Source organism: Leptonychotes weddellii, chromosome 2, assembly GCF_054177405.1.
Source record: "Leptonychotes weddellii isolate Sample4059 chromosome 2, ASM5417740v2, whole genome shotgun sequence".
Taxonomy (NCBI): domain Eukaryota; kingdom Metazoa; phylum Chordata; class Mammalia; order Carnivora; family Phocidae; genus Leptonychotes; species Leptonychotes weddellii.
Genome location: NC_138370.1, coordinates 43733412 through 43757103, shown reverse-complemented (window position 1 = coordinate 43757103; position 23692 = coordinate 43733412). Strand labels below are relative to the sequence as shown.

Genomic DNA, 23692 nt, shown 5'->3' with positions numbered 1-23692 from the left:
GGGAAAGCCCAAAGCAGATAAGCTGAGAAGCTAGGGAGAAAATTCAGTGTTAAAGTGTTGGGGGGTGAGGGGTGGGAAGAGACAGAAAACTTCTGGGTTAGATTTTCTGGATACAACACTTTCTTTCCCCCAATACCTTGTGCTAGAAATTCTACAAATGAATCCCTGGGGCAAGGTGCCTTCAAACAAAGCCCACTGACAACCAACCAAATGGCTTCTTCTTGCTTCCTTAGTATAATTCCTTAGGGCTTATAAATATAAAACTGAATACAACCATACTCATTTCAGGCTCTTTACTGGAGGGTGGGAGAGAAGGTGGGCACAGGAAGCAGGAGGGTGGGAGAGAAGGTGGGCACAGGAAGCGGGGGGCGGGGGGGGGGGACCTGGAGAAAGAGGGAGGAGCTGTCAAATGCAACTGCATCCGAAAGGCGTTAGGGAAAACTTTCCCCAAGCATATTTGGCAAAGGGGGTGGTAATTCCGTGAGCCTCATGATATTAATCTCTAGTCTTCTCTGTATGTTTGAACATGTTCTAATTTTCCAAGGTGTCATCTGGGAGGACAGAAACACTACTTGAAAGGAATCCATCAGCCCTTTCTTCCCAGTAAAAGTTTGGCTCAATGTGGGACTCCTCTGAGAAGAGAGAGAAAGAGAGATTTTATGTCTAGGACTCTGGGAGGAGAGATGGATGTTCTCAACAATCAGCCATTTGATCAATCTCCTTCTGCAACCCCATTCTCTCCATTCCCTCCCTTTTCCTCCTCCCCCACCCCCTCCACAATTTTTTTTTTTAATCCTCCCCCACCCCCTCCACACTTTTAAGCCCACAAGTTTCTACACTTGCCCTTTTTGGGCACCTCCCCTCTGGCCTAGGCTCCTTGAGTGCAAGCTTATCTCGGCCAGCAAGAACACATCAGAGAAAGGCAACTGTAGCCGGTGAGTCAAGGGACCTCCCTTTAATTCCTTCATCACCCCCACTCCATCTCAGCCTCTTCTTCTGGGAACATTTGTGTGTCCCATACAGGAGATTCATTAATGGATTGAGTCCTAAGCCAATACTTTAGAAATGATCAGTTGCCAATTATATAAAATAGGAAGCTCTTCAGCCCTACGAAGACTCATCTACCAGGAAAGACATAGAAAGCCCCTCCCACCCATTCCTTTCCAAAGCTCTTTTCCAAAACTCCCATTAAACTGACTGATAATCTTTAGCTTGCAGAGGATTTAGCTGTTTGAAGAGAGCTTGAGTTCTAAGGAAAGGATGTGGGAGGTGCTTATTATCTTAAACTGAAATCCTTTCTAAATTGAGTTGATCTGCTTTGCTAACCCAGTTCATCAAAGGCAACATAGAAGACCCTTTTCAGATATGTGGGAAATTTGCCCTTAGGGAATATGAGTCCAGAATTTGAGATTCTTCCCCTGTGCCAATGTGTATCTGCAGTTGGGGATTTGTGATTCTGGGTCTTCTTTTCTCCTTAACTTGTAAAGAGGTTTGGACTGCCTTGGTCCTTGGTAGCTGAAGCTGAATGAGAGGCTATTGCAAACAATCCCATAGTTAACTGGGTGTACTGCTGTCAAGTTCACACTTGCTGGCCACATACAGACACACAGACACACACAGACACACAGACACATGTGTGCATGATACCCTACTACCAGGAGGCCCCAATGCACCACCCATGGGTCCCTGGACCCAGGCATCCAGTCAAGGGCTACAGAGGCCTGTTTAGACACACTCTTCTAAAGCCAACAGAGGAGCCATCCTTCCTCTGTGCCCTGCCCTGCTCATCTTTCAACCTAGCTTTCTTCTTTCTGGCCCCTTCTTTTGCTTACTCTCCTCTCACACCTGACCTGATTTCTTCCCTTCAATGCCACAAAAAGGGAGGGATCACCCATGGGACTGAGAGTGGAATTCTTCATCCTCCCTATGCCAGACTTGGGCAGACTAGAAAAGAATTCCAGGTGGCCTGGGTCCCCCTAAAATTCTTTGACTAACAGAGCTCTGAGAGTAGACTTCCGGCTATTTCCTTGCCTGAGTCATTCTCCATCCTTTGGAGAGGTTCTTTTGTCTGGTGCAGAGTGGGTTTGGGGGCATATTCATTCAAATAAACTCAGAGTCCTCTTCTAATAACTTCTTGAGTAGGGCAGACCCACATACCAACCCCTCACTTGATATATATCAAGCCAAGGAAGCACATACATTGATGCAGCACCTTTAGGAAAAGAACCTCCCTTCCTACCTCCCGCCCATATACACAGGGATGGCAGAAATGTGAGGCTTGCAAATGGGCACAGGGGAGACATATGCAGGGGAAGGGAAGCCCCAGAATCTTTGGTAAACATCACGGGGCTACCTGGGACAGAGCTGCTTCTCAGATCCCCTCTGTACCCCCTCCTCAGATGTTGGAAAGGGAGCATTAATCTAACTCAAGTGTTGAATTGTCAGACCAGACTGCAGCCTGAGTGGCTTCTGGTCAATGGGAGCTGGTCTGGTCTCCTGCACAAAGAGGGGCAGAAGTTTAGGAGGCTCCTTCTAAAGGACACATGACACAATGCTTAGGAAAAATGTAGACTACAAAGTAATAATAGTTAACAATATTTATATGTACACTGAAAACCCCCCAACTCTATTTGAATTATATTCTCATCTTATTATGTAAACTCTCCTCATCTATATTCTTTTGAAGAGGAAGGGCCTTGGGCATTAGGGGAGGAATTTTATTTTATTTTATTTTATTATTGTTAGAGAAGAGGGGGGGGAGAATCTTAAGCAGGCTCCACAACCAGCAGGGAGCCCAATGCAGGGCTCAGTCTCACGACCATGACCTGAGCCAAAATCAGGAGTCAGACACTTAATCAATTGAGCCAGCCAGACACTGCTTTTGCGGGGGAGGAGGGAGGAATTTTAGAAGCTGTACTAGGAATACAGAAAATCTGCTGTGTCTTGCCCTCTGCCTGGAAATACATAAACATCAACAGAGAGAAGGAAGAAAAACACTGGGGAAGTTTTTCATTATCTGTTTGTTTTCTGGGAGTAGCTGTTCCCTTATAGACTGTGAACCAAGAGGCTAGAATCACAAAATGATGTTGGATGACTTCAAGAAAACATATATGCCTCTGGAAAATCAGCTCTGCTTAGAGCCTAGACTCCCAAGTGGGCTTTTTTTCCCTCCCACTTGATTCTCCTACTGGTGAGGGATAGTCCCCAGATTTGCTTTCCAAATGTCCTTACTAAATGTCAGGTAAGAGTGAAAGGGAATCAAATAACCATCAGACAATAAAATACAAAGACCTGAGCCCCCATGTTCTGCCCCTTGCCACTGCCTTCTGCACATGATCTGAGCTAGTTCAGCTCTAGTCCTAGTAGATTGGCATGGCCTCCAGACACCATACCTGTAGCCCCCATTTCTTGGTTCCTGGCCTGGCTCCATGCAGAGGACCTCTTCTTCTTATGGGCCACCCCACCCCCACACAAGCTCCCTAAGCAAGAGCTTGCCAACTTTTTGAATAAGGCCAAGAGAGTTGAATCCCCTGGACAATGTTCCTGAAGTTTCTCTGCCCCTCTTCTGTTTCCTCTGAGAGACATGATTCTATTCTCTGGTGACTGATGCAGTAAATAATCTCACCTTTTAGGTGAGACCCCAAATCCACAGAGGCAGCCCTATCCTTATAATGCCAATAATTAATTATTAAAATATTAGTTTCAGCTGTGCTGTCAGGATGCCTGGATTTAATTCTTGGCCCTTACTGTCCATATAAACTTGTTAATATCTCTGCACCTCAGTTTTCTCATCTGTAAAGTGGGGACAACAACATCATCTACCTCGCAGGGATTTTGTGAACAGTAAGTGGAATAATACATGTAAAAAAATGTAGAACAATGCCTGCTCCTGACAAAGATTCTCTCCTTGACCAACCTGTAGCCAGGTTCCCCTGAGCCCTCTCATCCACTGGGCTTCAACCTTGGCCTACAAAGACGTGAACAAAATATTAACATAGTTTCTAACAACTCAAGTCTACATCTCCTGGATGACCCTAGCCCCCCTTTTAAAGAAAACTCAAAGCTGCCAAAAGAATTTACTGTTTGTTTCAGGCAACACCTGAAGATAGGGCCCTGCCTCCCAGCCTCTGTGGGAGGGGAGGAGCCTAACTTGGGTACACCCCAGTTAGCAAACCCAGATGGGTTTCACATGGGCCAAACTCCTGCCTGCTTTTCGTGATTTTTCACTTACCTGACTCTACTGAGACCCCTCTAATCCTCCTCCCTATGCCCTCATTCTCCCTTTAAAATGTCTAGTCACCTCTGTACAAGTCAAAGGTGAGTTCAGTTCATGTGGATGGACTCTTTTCCCTATTGCCCTAGCGCACATATTACTGATTAAAGTCTGTCCCAACCACTTTAAATATTGTCCAGCTTTGTTTATCTTTGACACCACATAGTAACACTCAATAAATGATAGCCACTATTATTATCATTTAGCATTATATAATATTTTCCTTTTTGTGCTGGTTGCTACAAGCTCAAGGCCACTTTGGACCTTTAGCTCATGCTTATGGTACATATTTCTATACACTAACTTTACCCTTGACTTACCTTATTTTTCCTACCTATATTTTCTCACTTTGACCGGATTTCTTCATATTTTTAAAATATCTGTGGCCCATGTATTTTTGCATGCCACCTCAAATTTTCCTGATGAAGGAAGCAATACATTCTAAAAATAAAATTAAAATAACAAAAAGTAAATATAGTAAGCCGGAAGATCAATTGCTCAAAGCTGGGTTTTTTTTGGTTTTGAATTTTTGCTTATGTTTTCTACAAATATATTATGGAGGTTGAGGCCTAGAAAGAAAACTTAATGTTTGTCACCTCCTCATCTCACCATAGAGTTAGAACCCACTAGTAAGGATGAAAAGTCATGAAGTCTAATGGCCAGAAATCATTGTTTCAGAGGCTACAATTTCAGGAGCAATTTGTGTGTGTTTAGATTTGGCTCTGTCTGTGAAGTCACTAAGTCGTGCAGGAGAGTCACCACCTACCCTGTGCTTTACTTTTCCTACATAAGAATGTGATTAGATATGGTCCCTTGTTGTCTTCCTTCTCCCCTGGAATAGACATTCTGCCTTTACCAGACCCCTGGGGCTCACTGAGGTAAAGGTAAGCAAAAGCTGATGGATTTGGGGAAAGAAGGCAAGAAAAAGAAAACCTATTTAGCTGCACAACCAGAGAGACATAAGAGATGTCACAGAAACCAACCCCTAGATTACTCTGTTAAAGACAGTTAATACTCCTCACTCAATGGAGCCCTGTGTGGCTAGCATAGCTCTCTTGTACCATGGAAACTTCTTCCCCAATCCCCTTCCCTACCATCCAGGCCTTCTTCCTGCATTATTTGAGTGTAAAAATATGCCAAGTTCAGCACTAGTTCAGCTGATACCCCAGCATCCCTCCCTTCCCACCCACTAGACAACCACCCCCCCCTTAGCCTTTATTCTTAGAAAAAGCTGGAGACAATGCTTGGAACTACACCAAAGGCAATTCTTGTCCAAATGGAAAACTCGCACATGCCCTCTTGTTTTGAACTCAACATTCATCTGGGTTTTGTTATATAGACAAAGGGTAAAATCATATAGGTTCCCCAGCCCAAGGAGAAGAAAAGTTTAGGATGAAAAATACTTGGGTTTTAGCTAAGGCATTCGATGACTGGGTTAAACACAGAATCATGATCACAACTATTACATCAGCTACTACTACTTCTTTATCATTTATAAATCCGTAGTTAGCTTGGATTTGCCAGTATTAGGAACAGGAAACCAGGAAGAAAGAGCAATGGAGGCATACTGATGGCAAGACAAAGAGCTGCAGCAGACATGAAAGAAGCCGGAAGTCCAGGAGGGAAGTCCCCTTGGGTGACATCTAAAAGAAGAGGTGGCTAAAATCCTGAGAAACTATGAGCCCTAGAAGGGAATGAGGCTGTGGGGAGAAGAGGAGACCAAACAAGGACTTGAGGTGATAGCTAATGTTAGACATTCTGAGGAGGGAGAAATGGTAGGGCAGAGGGAGAAAATAAAATGTGGGGAAAGCAGAATATGACAGAGCAAGTGCTTAGTGAATGTCAGGTAGTGACAGAGGGAGCGCAGTGAGAGCTGAGGAAGGCCTTAGGGTTTGGAAGGAGGTTACTGGTGATCTTAGCAAGGTATCATAACATCCTCACTCTGGGAAGACAATAGAAGAGTTAGGACTCACCCAGCCTGAGAACACAGAGGAATAGGGTTTGTCAACCTCATCCCCCATTAGAAGCCAAGTCTCTTCAGTAGATATTTCTTTTATCATTCACTGGCTTTGGCTTTGGCTTCGCCATGCTGAGTTTGACTTCGAAGAATCAACAGCTCCATGAAAAAAGAAGTGGCCCAGGCAAGATTCTGATAGTACCAAATGAGGTTCTTCTAACTACACTTCATTATTACCTGGGAATGTAGTGTTTACCCCAGGGCCCCGTGTCTGGTCAAGAAGATTGGTGCCCCTGCCTCTAAGTGAGGCTTCTTCTCTGCCTTAAGTGTAACTCCTTCCCCAGCTGGCTGAAGATCTACAAGGCTGCCACATGCACACATGCAGAGAGGAAGACAGAGAAATCAAGATGGGCAAGCCCACCCCAGAGAGACAACCCTGGCTCAGGCTATTCCTTCTGCCACCAGAAAGAAAGCCACATCCATGTAGGACACGGGACTTTCACCACATATGGTGACCCTGAACACTAGAAAATGTGGTCCAACTGGTATCTTGAAACCTGGACCCCATCAGTTTAGTGTATCTTTAATTGTCTTATGGAGGAAGAAGTTGGAGGGCAGGGCACAGTATATATCTTCCTGACCACCTCCTTAACCCCCCACAAGCTGCTAACAAACATCAAATGGTGCTTCCTAGGGCTTTGTGATTTGTATCTCTGGACTTTCTAGAGAGTTAACTTTTTAGAAGTGGTTAAATATGGGCAAAAGACCCAAAGAGACATTTCTGCAAAGAGGATATACAGGTGGTCAATAAACACGTGAAAAGATGTTCAACATCATTAGCCATCAGGGAAATGCAAACTAAAACGTGATAGCACTATACCACCAAAAAATAGTGACAATGCCAAATGCTGGGGAGGATGACGAAAAACGAGACCACTCATACATTGTGGATGGGAAAGTGAAATGGTGCAGCTACTCTGGAAAACATTTTGTCAGTTTCTTACAGATCTAAACGTGCAATTACGTGATGACTCAGCAGTTGCGCTCTTGGGCATTTATCTCAAGGATAATGGATATTTATTTTCACACGAAAACCTGTACAGGGATGTTTATAGTGATGGTCCAAAAATGAAAATAGCCCAGACATCTTTCAACAGTTGAATGGTTAAAACAGTAATACACCTATATCTTGGAATCCTGTTCAGCAATTAAAAAGGTACAGACTGTTGATACATGCAACCTCTTGGATGAATCTAAAAACCAAGGCCATAGATGGCTGGCTTGCCTGCGAATACCTCAGTTGTCATTTTTATCAGAAGGGAGTTTCAAAGCCATGTTAACTTCTTCAGAGCTCCCCCTCAGATACCCAGGAATTTCCACAGAGTTGTGTCATAGGCCAATGCCAGGCAGGGCAGCCCAAACAGACCTAGAAAGGTGGTCATGGTGTCTGAACGTCTGGGACAGGCGAGGCAATCAAGACACTGGGGCCAGAAAACAACAACCACAAAAAAGAGAGTCAAACCAGGATCAAGAAGTGGGAGCCTAGAGGCCTAAAGGAGACAAATTTGGAAGTAGGGGCTGGGACATCACGGGAATCAAAGCTTTGGGAATGGGAAGTAAGTGACTGGTGGCAGGGCAGAGCAGAGCTGTCAGGAAGAGGCAGTGCGTGTTAGCAGCGATGGCGTCCATGTGGGCCCCCAACCGCAGTCAGCTGGATGTCATTCCCAGTGGTTCCCATGCCCATGTTTCTGCCTCAGGACAATGCTGAATGTGTCCAGCCATTTCCAAAACGTGGACAAACTTCTGTCATCTGTGCCTATAATGGGTTCCCAGCATGCCCTGGATGGAGGGGATAAGGTGGACTTAAGTTCCAGGCAAAATATTGAGGTCCTTTTCACATACAGACAATATTTTTAAAGGGAGCATGCACGCCCCTTTCACATATTAATACATGGAATATATATATTTAAATTATTCTGAGATAATAAAGAAAAATGTGTCATTATGATTTAAAAGTTCTGATGAATACTCTGGTTTCTCTTCAGATTGTATAAAGCTTTCGCCTTTTTAAAAGTTCTGATGATATAAAAATATATATTGCAGAAAATAAGAAGTCTCCTGTAATTCCTTTCCTACCCCACTGAAAATGCCAATATTAACAGTTTGGAATATAGTCTCCTCAAATTTTTTCATGCATATGCTAACTGTATATGTACATATATGTAGACTATTACATACACTTTCTTATTTTTAAAAGTGGGATTTAAAAAATGGGGTGCCTATAATATTGCAAATGGTATTACTTCATATCTCTCATAACAAAGCTTTTTCAAGGGACTAAACATGAATTAACTTTGTGTAAGTCAAAAATGTCTGAAAGGACTTCTAGAGATTTCCTTAAACCATCCCCTGATGTATTTGTGCTCCATGATCATGGCCTCCTCTTCACCATCTCCTCAATTCAGCAATGACCCAAGCTAGTGGCTTAACAGGTCTCCGATTCTATGGGATTCTAGGTCCAAAGATAGCCGCTGCCCCAGGAATCTCTCTCATCTGTTACCCGTGCTGCAATTGCTACTGGACAGATCAAGATGGTGGCCTTGTTGTGCAGTTAAAAAACAAAACTGTATGCACTCCAATACAAACAGCCATCTCTTTAGTTCCTTCTCCACATCAGGTGCTGTCTTAAACTACGTAAGGATTTCATTTTGGACATTCTATTAAATGGCGCCATTTAACAAGCATCACAACCCTTTGAGGGAGGCACCATTATTTTCCCTAACAAATGGGGCACAGAACATTTAGTAGCCTGCCCAGGGTCAGCAACTGGCAAATGGCAGAAAAAGATGCAAGAGGGACAGGGACATGAAGAATAAGGAAGGGGATGGGGCGCCTGGGTGGCTCAGTTGTTAAGCGTCTGCCTTCGGCTCAGGTCATGATCCCAGGGTCCTGGGATCGAGCCCCACATCGGGCTCCCTGCTCAGCGGGAAGTCTGCTTCTCCCTCTTCCTCTGCCTCTCCCCCTGCGTGTGAACTCTCTCTCTCTTTCTCTGTCAAATAAATAAATAAAATCTTAAAAAAAAAAAAATAAGGAAGGGGCAGAATCAGACCCAAGAACTGCCTATAATTCTCAGGGCAAACAACAGTGGCCACTTGGGGTATTACTGTGCTACAGCTCACAGGGCATCCTGGTATGATTTCTACATTAATTCTCACAGCAACCCTCTGGGATAGCAGATGAAGAATCAGAGAGATGACATAACTTGCAGGTGTCAGAGCTAGATTTGAACCCTCTAACTTTGGAGCTCGCTCTGTTAATTACTCCACAGAAGAAAATCACTACAGGGAGGGCAGACTACACAAGTAGAAATCCATAGGCTGTGAATTGCTTACCTAGAGAGCAGCAGAAGCCAGAAAGAAGATTCTAGAAGGCGTCAGGGAGAGGCAAGAATAGGGCTTCGGAAACCTCCTTAGGAGATTGCAGAATCTCCACTCGTAATTGCCATGGTCCCTGCCTGACAAGATGCTTTCCCACTCTCAGAACCAGCCAGTGGCAGGGGTGGGGGAGTGGAGGGTGGCGTAGGTCTCAGTTAGCAACTCAGGTCTGGAAACCCTCTCAAGCACTGACTAAGTCGGCCATCACACATCCTTTTCCATCACCCAACTCCCACCCTGTGGGTCTATTCATTCCCTTTGCAGGCACCTCCCTGCCCTCATCCCCATCACCCTCCCCTCTCCCACCTGCAGCCCTGAAAATATCTCAAGATACAAGAAACTAAATGTCACCCCTTCACTTAAGGGCTAGAGAAGGCTAATAGAAGACAATAAAGAAAAAAATTGTAAGGCAGTGAGGAAATCAGATTTTTTTTTTTCTTTTGACATCACTGTGTGAATTTGATCTCTGGGATGTGATTTTCCACTGTTGCGCTTTACAGATTTTGTGAAGGCTAAAGCTTGAAGCCCTAACATTTTGATAGGAAGTATAAACAGAGGAGGAGTCTCAGGCCAGCCCTGCTGCCAGGGAGCCAGAAGGCATTTCTGGACCGGGATCAATAGAGCCTTCCTTTCGCAAGGCTCTTGGCTCACTGATACATTCTCCTGACAGCGTAGCAAAATAGACTCCCCACCCCCCACCTCCCCGCCAGGGAATGGGTAGATAAATCTCAGCAAGACATCATACCAAGCCCCCATTTCTGGTGTCTTGGATCTGAGAATGGGAAGGTGCTTCTCAACCTGTGTTCCTCATGTGGCTGGAGGCAGGCTTTGGCAGGACTGCGGGAGACACCCCTCCAGGGAAGGGATGAGTCTTCCATTCTTTGGGTAATAGCCACTGGATTGGCACATTCGGGGAGTTTATATTAGACGCAACTTCCCTGATAACTGACAAAAACAGACTCCCTGGACTGTGTCGGTCCTCCTCAGGAGAAATATCCCCAAAGGCTGGTGGAGGAAGGGTGGAGCAGGGCCCAGAGTGAAGTTCCATGGCAGAATTAGCTTTAAATAAATGAGAAAACCAAGCTATTTCCGTCAGCCTGCTTCCAGACTCCCGTATCTCAACTGCCACAACATACAGTTCTATGGAAATTCAGAATGCTCTTTGAAATGTTTACAGTTTGGGGCGCCTGGGTGGCTCAGTTGGTTAAGCGACTGCCTTCGGCTCAGGTCATGATCCCGGAGTCCTGGGATCGAGTCCCGCATCGGGCTCCCTGCTCAGCGGGGGGTCTGCTTCTCCCTCTGCCCCTCCCCCCTCTCATGCTCTATCTCATTCTCTCTCTCAAATAAATAAATAAAATCTTAAAAAAAAAAAAAAAGAAATGTTTACAGTTTGGTTTTGGTGGCAGTGGTGGTGATGGGTGTTTTTGTTTTTTGTTTTTGTTTTTGTTTTTGTAATAGAAGTCATCCAGAGCACATGATATCTTATTTCTGCTTTATGCCATTTTAGGCTTATCTGTCTTCACTAGTGAATAATTGATTTGAAGGTAAAATCTGGTATGTTGGCTTAAAACTTCCATGGTTCTAACTTGCTTGCTACTGTATAGGACAATTTTACTTTTTAAAGACTTGACTTTTGTGGGTATACATAGCTGGTACACAAATTGTAGAAAACTTGAGACATTTAGAAAGTATTAGGAATCTCTGCTTCCAGCCATAATGGAGTAACAGGGACTGGATCTATCCATTCATCTAGAACAACGCAAAACTGGACAAAAGATACAAAACACTGGTTTTCAGACAATGAGCGGTAGGCAGTGAAGAACTGTGCCTATGCCCCCCCCCCCCCCGAGAGATGGGACATAAAGGATGTGAGTCCTCTGATTGACCTTTTTCCTGCCTGGAGAGAGTTTCCAGGCTGCACATGGTGGGGGGAGGGGGCAACAGAACCCAGAGGTCTCACAGAGCTGAGGAGACACAGATCAAGGTAGCGAGAATCCACAGGGCTGTGTTTGGAGAAAAGATAACTATACCGAGGGCTCCAATACCATCAGCGGGGACGCCTCCAGTCTTCCAGTGAGCATTGAGCAAGGGACCCATGTACAGAAATGACTTGGAAGGAACTACCCAAGAAAAACAGGCAGAAAAATCCCCAGAGCTTATGCAGAGCCAAGAATAACCTGTGTTTCCTGAGCAGGAAGAACTCCGAACACATGGAGCATTAAATAGAATCCTCAGAAGAGTCTTACCTCAGTCATGGGACCAGATTACACCTAAACTAAAGGACTGGTGGGCGTCCATCTAAGAAAAATTAAAAGAAAGTCTTGAAAAGATCAAATTGTTCCCAAAAAACCTAACCTACCCCAGAACGAAATATTTAAAGGAATACAAATCCTCCAACACCCAATAATATAACACAGAATTCTTGTCATGGCATAAAAAAGTCATCAGGTTTGTGAAGAAGCTGGAACATAGGAACCATAACCAGGAGAAAACCTTAAAAAGCATTTGGAAGATCAAAAAATAACAATAAACTTAACAAGAAATGACCTTAATGATGCAGGTATTATTGCCTTTTAGGCTTTTATTCAGTACATTAAGCTTTTATTAATTAATTAATTAATTAATTAATTTGAGAGAGGGAGGGAGAAAGGGAGAGAGAATCTGAAGCAGACTCCACACTGAGCACAGAGTGACTGAGCCACCCAGGTGCCCCTTGGTACATATTTTTTAAATTACTGAAATTATGGGGCACCTGGGTGGCTCAATCAGTTAAGTGTCTGCCTTCGGCTCAGGTCATGATCCCAGGAGCCCCATGTCGGGCTCTCTGCTCAGTGGGGAGCCTGCTTCTCCTTCTTCTTCTCTCTGCTGCTCCCCCTGCTTGTGCTCTGTCTCTGTCAAATAAATAAATAAAATCTTAAAAAAACTTCCTGAAATTACATCAACTATGGATGACCAGATGTGGGTATAACTTGGTAAGCATTTCCCCATGTGTGTTATTTTTTTTTCCTTTTTTCTTCTTTTTTTTTTTTTTGGTGATAAGAACCAACACTCATTTGGGTTACCTCAAATAATAGGAAGTGTATTATGAGGAGACCACCAGGTAATAAGGAAAGAGGGTTCTCAGCTAAATTGACCAAGAGAGAAAAAAAAAGACAAATAATTGGACCTCGCAGGAAGTGAAGGAATGAGAATTGCTCAGAACCAGAGCAGCTCCAGCACACCAACAGGAGCTATGAATATTCCCAATGATGCCCCACCTTAACAAGCCTCACCCCTCACCATCTCAGTATTCCTCCTCTTTGTATGTCATCTTGCTGCGTCTGTTGTACAGAATGGTTTCTGGTCTGGATCATTCAAATCGCCTGACTTTCAACCAAATTGAGAACACTTTACATTAAGGGTTTGAGAACAGAGATGACAATGACCCTCATTCTCTTGGTTATGATCCCATGACAGGACCTTAGCATCATTAGGACATTCCTCTCACTCCCTCCATTCAGGAGGCTATGGCTGAAAGCAGAGGGAATGTGGGTGAGCCTTCTTCAGTCAAAACTTGCCTGTACTGTATATCCATCCAAGAAAACGTCAAATGTTGGGGTACATATATCAGCATCATCTGAACAGAAAGGATACACGGACTACAGCAACTTCCTTCATGACCACAGGGCTCAACTTCCAGCTCTCGGCCATCAAGACGGGGCCATCCACGTCCAGCAAGTTTGTTCTAGTAGAAGCAGGGAATTGTTTTTCATGGGTCATTTCTCCATAAAACCCTGTAAAAGGAGTGAGGGTCTATTTACTATTGGATTTGTTACTCTACCTTATTTAGAGGTTGGTACAATATTATCTTTGAGTCCTTGTATTTATGTAAATGAAAAAATCCTCAATATCTAATCTTAAACATTGTCAGTGTTATTTTTTTGTCCCCAACATTCCATTATGAAAAATTTCCAGCATAAAGTGAAGCTGGAAGAATATTATAGTGAACATCCACTGAGATTTTACTACACTTCCTATGTCACACATTCACACATCTATCCTCTCTCTATCCATTAATCCCACCTATTTGGGGGGCATTTCAGAGTAAATTGCAGACATCAGAATATGTTCCCTTAAATAGTTCAGCATAAATGTTGTTACTTAAGTTTCAATGTTTGTTAACAGTTTTTTCCATGTATACACAAAAAATGTGCAAATCTAAGAGTACACCTCTGAGTTCCCCCCAAAAAAGGCATTGAACTGTGTAGCCCAAATGGTTATCAAAATCTATGACACCATCATCACCCCTGAAAATTTCCTTGTGACCCTTCCCAGTCAATGTGTGCTCTGCTCTCCCAGAGACAACAGCTGTTCTGATTTTGTCACACCTAGATTTGTTTTGCCCTTCTAGAATTTCATATAAAATGGAATTGTAGAGTATATACTTCTTTCACTGAGAACCATGTTTTTGAGATTAATTCAGGGGACAGCAAATTTTCTCTTAATATTTTTAGGTAGTAACTTTTTTAGCCTTTGGGACCAGACAATCTCTTGAAACTACTCAACTCTGCTGATGTAGTCAGAAAACAGCCCAACAAAAGATAAACGAGTGCGGGTGGCTGTTCCAATAAAACTGTTTACAAACACAGGTAGCAGGCCCATAGGCCATGGTTTGCCAAGCCCATTAAATGTCATTGTGTGTGTGAGTAGTTTGTCTTCACTGCTGAGTAGTATTCCATTGTAGGAATGTGCCAATTTATTTATCTATTTGCCAGGTGCTTATCACAGGGGCCGCTTCTAGTTTTTAACTATTATGAATAAAGCCTCAATGAACAATCTTTTACAAGTGTTTTTGTAAAAATGTTTTCATTTCTCCTGAGTAAATACCTAGAATTAGAATTGCTGGGGCATAGGGTGGATTTATTTTTATTTTTATTCTAAATACACAGAAAATAAACAACAAAAAACAGCTACCAGGCGTCAGTGACTTTTACTTCTCTTTCACCAGGGAGAGATAATTATAACCACATTCTGTGAAAATTTCTTCTCTCATGAAACTTCTCTCCCTCCCCTGCCCTTTGCTTCCTTTCAAAGTGGGATCATCACAAACAAAACTTTGAAAACATACTTTGCATGCCCATCTCTACTACCTAGATCCTTCTCTCTACTTCTAGCCCAGACTGCCAGGAGGAAGACTGACTAGTGCAGCTGATCACCATCCTTCCATGCATGGCCAGCTTTTCACTGGCATAGACTAGTGGTGTCGCGTGGCTGCACACCTCATCAATTCAGCTCTGGCCTGGCCAAGTGGTTCAGAGGGTAGAGATGGGGCTTCTATAAAGGAAACAACCCAGGGCTCCCACTCTTAGCTGAGCAGTGTCCTATAGTTAGGATGGTGAACGTGGCTGGCGTCTTAACTGACACATAACTATAGTGATTAATAATTCCCCTATTGTTGGGGACTTTCATTGTTTTCAATTTTTCATCTCACATCTTAGGCTGCAAAAGACACGTTGGGACACAAATATTTGCATGACATTGGTAACATTTCCTTCCAGACTCCCTAGAAACCATATTACTGGGTATAAATATCTGACATCAGTGATTCTCCCACTTTGGCATCAACGTTATTTGCAGGGCTCCTAGTTTCTGTTGCGGGAGGACTAGTGCGAGGGCATGAGAATTTGCATTTCTAACAAGTTTCCAGGTGATGCTGACCTGGGAAGAGGAATTTTTTTTCTTCTTCTGATGCTTTTACAGCACTTTGTGCCACTTGAAAATATTTAACACAATCTGCCTTGCCTTAGAGTTAAGTTTGCACGTATTCATTTCCTCCCTAGAATAGGAGCTCCATAGGTTCTGTATTGTTTATCTTTGTATGCACTAAAGTGCTAAGCAAGAATAGTGGGTTTAAAAAAAAAAAAAAGCAGCTTGTTATGTCCTTAATCTGCCACCTAATTTCCTTGTTATTGTCTCCTTGTGGTATTAATGCTATCCCAACTTCCCCCAATTTTATTTGCAGACACTTAAAACTAGTTGCCACTTAAACTTTGGTTGCTTGTTTTGATTTCTGATAAGGAATAGCTGTAATTTTTCATGTCTGGATTTTACACCCCCTCTTGTCATTAGGTACCCTTGATCTAAATTTTCCTTGGGGTGGGTGATAGTGGAAGGAGGCTGTAAAGGAAGTTAGGATGGGTTCACTTAAACAGTGCCAAAAAGGCATAAATCGAGATCTTAAAATTAAATTTTACCATTAGCATCCTTGAAATCAAAATCAAAATGAGATGTTTGTGAAAGACCTGGAAAGTAGTAAAGTGCTCTCTAAATTATGGAATTTTCATTTTTTTAAAGATTTTATTTATTTATTTGAGAGAGAGAAAGTGAACACAGGCGGGGTGAGGGGCAGAGGGAGAAACAGACTCCCCACTGAGCAGGGAGCCCAATGCAGGGCTCGATCCCAGGACTCCAGGATCATGACCTGAGCCGAAGGCAGATGCTTAACCGACTGAGCCACCTATGTGTCCCTAAATTATGGAATTTTTAATATAACACCCTAGGTCATATAATAAACAGAGGAGAGGAAAACGCTTAGAAAGTAACTTGCCCAACTTTATCCCTGTCACAGTTCACACAGACAAAAATCAAACATACTTAGAACATTTGGACCAAAATGCAGAAACTAGAGGGTGGATAAACAGCACATTCAGACCAAAGTTAGGAGAGTCCCCATGAGTTTATATCACAGGAACCAGAAAAAGTTCTTTTGACTCAGATTTGTGGTATTTCCACCCCCAACAGTAAAAGGGTAAAATGTTTCAAACAAACTGGCCCTACCTGCCTCAGAACATCTTAAGTGAGAATCTTCCCCCCTGGTTTATTTCACACATATCCTACAATCTCCCTCTTCATCCAAGGTGTGTGAGATCCCAGAACCTCCCCTTTCATCCAGTTGTCATCTAGAAGAGGACCCACAACCCATTTTCAAGATTTTTGTTTGATATGCGGTCAATGCACCAAGGAAAGTACCTGTTTGCAATTACATATATGAAATGCTTACTATCCATTTTTAAAAATATTTATTTATTTATTTATTTTAGGGGGGAGGGACAGAGGAAGAGAGAGAATCTCCAGCAGACTCACCACTGAGCATGAAGCCCATTGTGGGGCTTGATCTCACAACCCTGAGATCATGAACTGAGATCATGACCTGAGCTGAAACCAGGAGTCAGCCACTCAACTGACTGAGCCACCCAGGCGCCCCGCTTAATATCCCTTTTCACAAAGTTTTCCCAGTCATCTCCTGATAGGATGAAGCTTGTCCTCTCCTAGATTTCTCAAGAAAGGCAGGTTGTGGAATGTTTAAAACTGGTTTTCTATAGACTTGACACTTGAAGGATAACTAGGCTGGATATAAAATTCTTGATTCATATTCTCTTTCCTTGAGTTTCTTAAAAATTGTTGCTCCATGGTTGCCTTGCTTTCTACATTGATATTGAGAGGTCTGATGTTGACCTAATTCTTTTGCCCTTACTATTGTAAAAAATTAATTAGTTATTAACTTGTTTACATTTATTATTATTATTATTTTGCTTGGGGATTTTTCTCTTGAGAAAGTCTAATAATTTTGCTAGAATATGTCTTGGAGTTGATTGTTGTGGCTCAGTTTTCCCAGGTACTTGATAGACTTTTAAAATATGTAGAATCAGATCCTCTTATTTCTGGGAAATTTTCTTGGGTAATAGTTGTAAATGTTAATTCTGTTCTATTATTACATTTTTCTTCTTCAGGAACTCCAATTTTATATATCTCTGTTGGATCTTCTTTGTCTCTCCTCCATTGTTGTTTTTTTTTTTTAAGATTTATTTATTTTAAGAGAGCGCACATGTACACACTCATGTGAGAGCGTGTGCAAGAAGGGGAGGGGCAGGAGGAGAGGAAGAGAATCTCAAGCAGACTCCCCACTGAGTGGGAGCCTGATGTGGGGCTCGATTCCGTGACCCCTGAGATCACAACTGGAGCTGAAACCAAGCATCAGAAGCTCAGCTGACTGAACCACCCAGGCGCCCCTTCTCTCTTCCATTTCAACAGCTGACCCTGTTATTAAACTTCTTTCTTTATCTCATTTTCATTCTCTTAGTTATTTGGTTAGCTTTTTTCAATATATTTTCTTAACTTTTAATTTGAATATATTCCTTTGGCCACCTTGTAATTTTGTCCTCATTTCTGACATGGTTTTGCTGTTTTCCATTTCTTTCCTGTGTTCAATCAACTCTCATTTTATTTCTTCCTGTTTTGTTTTTGTTTTTTTTTTTGTCTGTTTCTGTTAGTCGGAATTTCTGATTCAAGCTTTTGTCCCCTCCACATCACCAAATAATTAATTTGATGCGGAGTATTACCTATAGTTTTCTTCTGTTTTTGGTTGTTTTTGCAGGGGTAGATTTTCATCACCTGAAATGTTTCCATTCTCGCTGTTTTCTTCTTATAGAAGCCTTGTATAGATGAGGACTATTTTTGTTTATTAATTTCATGGACAGGCTCTTGGCTAAGGGGTAGTTTTTAAGACTCCTACTTCAAGACTGCCACTTGCTCTCAGTGTGGCAAAGTGCCCTTTAAAATGGTAGTTCTCCTTTTGGTGTGTGTGGAGGAGGAAACTAGGGAAGGAAATACGTGTTCCTTGATTTTTTCAAAATCTCTTTTGTTTTGCAGGACTCTAAATTCCCTCTTCCTACTCTTTTCTTTCCTTTCCTTTTCTTTTTTTTATCACCTAGTCTCCAAAGGAGACTTTCAGAAGCAATGACATTGGTTCATTGCTACATAGAATCGTCAGTATTGATACTTGATCTCTGGCTGCTTTCAACATTGTTGACCACTTCATCATTCTCTGAAATATTTCTCCCCTGCTTTTTCTCTTACCTCTGAAGCAGTTCCTTCCATCTCTCCTAAGATCCCTCATTCTTCTCTTCTGGCTATTAAATGTTAGACTTCCTCAAAGCCTGGCCTTCTGCTGTTCTCATTCCACACTCCTTCTGGGTGCACACATCACTGTCCATGGCTTTATTTAACATCTATATTTGCATAATTCCCAATTTTTTTTTTAAAGATTTTATTTACTGAAAGAGAGAGGAGAGCATGAGCAAGGGGGGGGGGGCAGAAGGAGAGGGAGAAGCAGACTCCCCGCTAAGTGGGGAGCCCAATGAGGGGCTCAATCCCAGGATCCTGAGACCATGACCTGAGCTGAAGGCAGACACTTAGCCAACTGAACCACCCAGGTGCCCCATGATTCCCAGTTTTCATCTCTAGCCCAAACCTGTCCCCTGAGCTCTAGACTCCTATGTCTAACTGATGATGCTCATACTCAAAGATACCTCAATCATATCATGTCTAAAACTGAGCTTTATTCTTACCTCCAAATACCACTGTTTCAGTTATAGAAATTTTGAGATTATTCTTGACAACTTTCTCTCAACTCCCAAATATCCAGGTTATCATCAATTCCTATTGACCTTACCTTCTAAAAGTCTCTTGAATCCAACAACTAATCATCACTTTGCCAACCACCTTCATTTCTCACCTTAACTACAATTGCCTGCTAATTGGACTCTCTATAAACACCTTTCCCCCTTCAATCTGTTCTTTCCATACAACAGCCATAGGGACCTTTTAGAAACTATAATGTGTGTTACTCCCCTACTTAAAAATTCTTCAGTGGCTTCCCATAGCTCTTGAGACAAAGACCCAAATCCTTATTGTGACCCACAAGGCCTTATAAGAACTGGCCTCTTACTCAGTTCTGTAGCCTTACTTTACCTTGCTCTGCATTCAACCATATCAAGTCCTGGAATAGGCTATGTTTTAATTCACTTCTCACTTCTCTTTTTTTTTCCCCAAGGATAGTATATAAGATCACTTTATTTCACAGGGCAAAGGTTAGATAATACCCCCTGGACACTACGTAAAGCATTAGAAGCCAACTATACATATGTTCAGTACTGGCTAGAGAGCTGTTCCTCTTCTTCTAGAAGTGCTGCTTTTTATTGTGGCTTATGGTAACCATGCAACATGGAATGTTGGGAATGACCCTGGAATCCAGAGAATGACCCATGGAATCCAGGGAATGGCACTGGATGCCACATGGGGCAAGCTGTTTTGCCCAAACTCTTATCCCCCAAAACATACCCTCTTTAGCCAGTGAGGGCCTTTTATAAAAAGCCTTGTGGGTTTCATGAAGAGACTACTATGCATTATAGCTTTTGCCCAGCATCACCACAAAACTTGAACTATTTTGGTTAAATAGCCCTTTAAAAGCTGACAGAAGAAAAGAGTATCTATTGTGAAACTGTCTAAATCCCCCAATTGCTAGTTCCACACAGTCAGATATGGTGATGATGCACATAGTTCTGGATTAATAATGAAAGCTTAAAAAGCAGAGAAAAGCTGAATGGACTTTGGCTGGCTGGCTCTCCCCTCAGGAGCGCTAAGCATCATCTCCCGGTGCCTTTCCTGACATGAGAGGGTTTTCACATCTTGGACAGCCTGATGTCATAGGTGACCATGTTGAAGTTGTCCCAGGCACAGAGCTTCTTCTCCAGCAGGTCATAGTCAACGATGCTGCTGTACGGTTCTTGAGTGGGACAGTCAGGGCCTTGCTGTGCCCCAGGCCTGTGGCATAAGCAAAGCTGAGAGTGGTGTCAGGTGATGAGTAGCTGTTGACGGTGTACAAGTGGTCACAGACGATGAAGACATTGGCCACTGACTGCTTATGGTTGTTAGTCTCCCCAGTTTGTTCAAGTTCCAGACTCTCTGGGTTCAGTTTGGAGAGGACAATTGCGCCTTTGGCCTCCTACGTGCTGTAGACTTCTCACTTCCTTGTGGAAGATTTCTTGAATTCTCCTAAGTTAACTCCCCTCTTATATTCTGTCCTAGCCTCCTGTCTTTTTCTCTCCAGCATTTATCTCAGGTCTAATTTTATATTTATGTATGTGATTAATGTCTGTCTTCTCTGCAAACTCAGTGAGGATAGGGGTCATGATGTTTTGTTCACTTTTGTAACTCCAGCAGTGAGCACACTGTCTGAAACAATAAATATCTGTTGAAATAATCATTCTAACCTCTGTTTCCTTTAAAATTATAACAATGCTTTATTGAGTACTGTATTGAGTGCTTTCTATGTGCCAGATGCCATTTTAAGCACTTGACATGTATCATCTCATTATTCGTCTTAATAGAAGAAGGGGGAGGTAAAGTAATCTGCCCAAAATACACAGCAGGTTACCAAAGCTAGTAAGTGACAGAGCTAAAATTTGAACCCAGGAAGTCTGGCTTCAGAATCCAAGCTCTTAAATATTGTATTATATTCCCTTTAATGCCCATATCACTGACTTATGATTTTCTGATTAATTTTATGAAAGTCCTTCAGACCTGGAAATAATTTCTGTGATCATCCTTTTTTCATAGATTGGATGAGTGATATCAAAAGGGATGAATGACTTGTCCAAGATCATACTGCAAGCCGGTAGCAGAATTTAGACTCTATTATGTTTTCTGCTTTTTTTTGTTCCTGCATTGTATTGGCCTGGTGCCTCTTAGGAATGAGCTAAGTTTAACTGGCAAGATTCAGTTCTATTTCTTTTATAGATAAAAATTTTAGTGCTGTATCTGACATATAGTATAAAGATGTAGTACAACATATAAGAATTCCTTTTCGCAATTGTACAGAATGTGTAACTAGCTTTTATAATTGTATGTATGTGGAGTGGTGGGGGGTGGGGGATTGATTGCGATTTGCCAGAGCTAAAGAAAAGAAGTAGCAATCATCTGTCTCTGATCTTGGTCTTTGCTTGTCTGAAAGCAGGGGACTAGGTCAGACCCAAATCAGATCTCTGAACCTTCTAGGTTCAGGTCTTTGAAGTATATTGAAAGCATCTGTCAACCTTAACTAAAGGTGTTCTTCATACAGAACTTTTCTTGAAAAGAAGAAAAAACTATATTTTAATCCCGAGTTCATTTATACCTTTGGTTGTTTGATGGCCTGCTGCACAAAGTAAGGTCTGTAGATCATCAGCACCCACATCCTTGGAAGCTTGTTAGAAATGCAGAATTTCTGGCCCTATCCCAGACCTGCTGAACCAGAAACTGCATCTTAATAAGATCCTCAGATGATTCACACGCACATTAAAGGTTGAGAAGCACTACTCTGAGAGGGTCTGCCAAGAAAGAGACTGAAGAATAAGACTGAATGTCTTATACTGAATCACCTTATTTTTAAAAGCACAGTATTCATTCCCAGCTGACAACTTAAAACATATAAATAGAATTCTACACATTTTTCTAAAATCCCACACTTGACAGTAGATAATCTTCATAGATTTTTCATAGGCACAAGAAATGCTGGAGTTGGAAAAAACCTAGGACACCATTAGTCTATCCTGCATTCACCCAAATGCAGAATACCTTCTATAGGATTCCTGTGTGGCCTCTGACTGAACATTTCCAGGAAAGGCAGCTCACCAAATTACAAGGCACAACCATTCTTTGCCATTCACTGCCACACTTAACAATCTCAGTTTAGTTCTGACCATCTATCACCTGGAGATGGCAGCAGTGTTGCAAACTTGTCTCAATCTTTCTGACCATCCAAGAGACAAAACCGTCTTCCTACAATCATATACCAACAAATGTGGTGCTTGAAAATTTTGACTTTCTTTTCAATTCACTATTGTCCACACTTATGTAACTACCTTCTATTTTCTCTTGTCTCATCGGACAGATCAGCTAATTATCCAAAGACTTGGGTCATCCTGCCTTTCTAATTTTTTGCAAGTCCAACTCCCTACTTTAATCCTGTTCTCCGTGGCACAATTTATGGCTCCCTGACTTAGCTATAAAAATTCCATTAATTTTGCATCTCCTCACTCCGCCCAGCTCCCGGGTATTCACTAATAGTGGTAACTATTCTTTTGTCTTTTTCTGATTTTTATGAAACTAGAGAAGCTAACCTTGTTTGTCTAGACTCCTCGTTAAAGGGCAAATTCATCTAGAACAGGAATCTAGTCCTTTACACGGCGTTTCGTGGCACCTGGCTGCTTCCTTTATGTTCTACTTGTGGGGGCTAAGACTTCTATCTATACTATCACCTGAAGTTCACTGGAGAGTCAGTCACCTGTGAAGATGTCCTTCCTATCTGTCCAAGATTCTCACTGCCAGAATTTCATTAGAACTCCCCTGGAGACTGAGACACTTCAGTTAAAATTCACAGATGGCTATAGAGCCCATACCATACTCAAATTATTTTGCTAGGTGTTGGTATGGATAGAGAGATGATTCCGATAAAGGCAAAGTTCCAGAGTGCATGTTATAAAAGAAGAAACAAAACAACTTAGTCTTGTGAAGATATCATGTTAGAGACAAAATTTTTGCCACATTTAGTTATCTTCTTAATTTGGGATCCCATAGATAGATATCTACTTTACCTATTGCTCTATCTCAGGGGGTAGGGCACCATAGTGCAAGGTCTTCCCCTCCAGGTGAGTTTCTCAAACTCCTCATACGCACCGTTTTAAAACGCTGACGGCCCTAAGGGCTGTTGTTTACATGTCTCTTTCCTCATGAGACTGTGAGCTAACCGAAGGCAGAGTTCATGTTTTATTTCCAGAAAGCACCATGCTTGGCATTTAGTAATCAATACTGAGAATGATACAGGTAACCCTACTGAGCGCTTGCCCTGTGGCAGCCACTCTTAGAAAGGGTTTACGTATAACCAATCATTTAGTACAGGCACTTGCTCAAGCGAATGAACCCATACCCTTCTCTCCACCGGCTTTAGTTCCGGAGACCTCCGACCTCTTCCCCAGGGCGTCCGCGCTCCCTCACCTCCCGGAACTTCTTCGCCCCGCCCCCAGAACGTCCGCGTCCCGCCCCCTCGCCGCCACGTGGTCCAGGGCCGGTCGCACATCACTAACGTCACCAGCACGCGCCCTGGCCGCTGCTGTCCACCTGGTTTGCGAGTCCCGTGGTTCTAGCTTCTTCGCGAGCCGATTGCTCGGTAGC

At 42.6% G+C, this 23692-nt stretch overlaps 1 long non-coding RNA gene across 4 annotated transcripts; it reads right to left on the bottom strand.

The window, feature by feature from the left end:
- Positions 1–6: 6 nt before the first annotated feature.
- On the bottom strand, positions 7–23544 carry LOC145719217 (uncharacterized). Of its 4 annotated transcripts, none has more exons than XR_014142257.1 (4): positions 23448–23544; positions 13222–13437; positions 4594–8069; positions 7–632 (listed from the first exon to the last, which is right to left on the bottom strand). It is a non-coding gene; the product is annotated as an uncharacterized LOC145719217 (long non-coding RNA). The 4 variants fall into 4 exon arrangements; XR_014142254.1 differs by lacking the exon at positions 7–632 and adding an exon at positions 11911–11962 and having other exon boundaries at positions 831–8069; XR_014142255.1 differs by lacking the exon at positions 7–632 and having other exon boundaries at positions 831–4714; positions 6247–8069.
- Between the last annotated feature and the right edge of the window lie 148 nt (positions 23545–23692).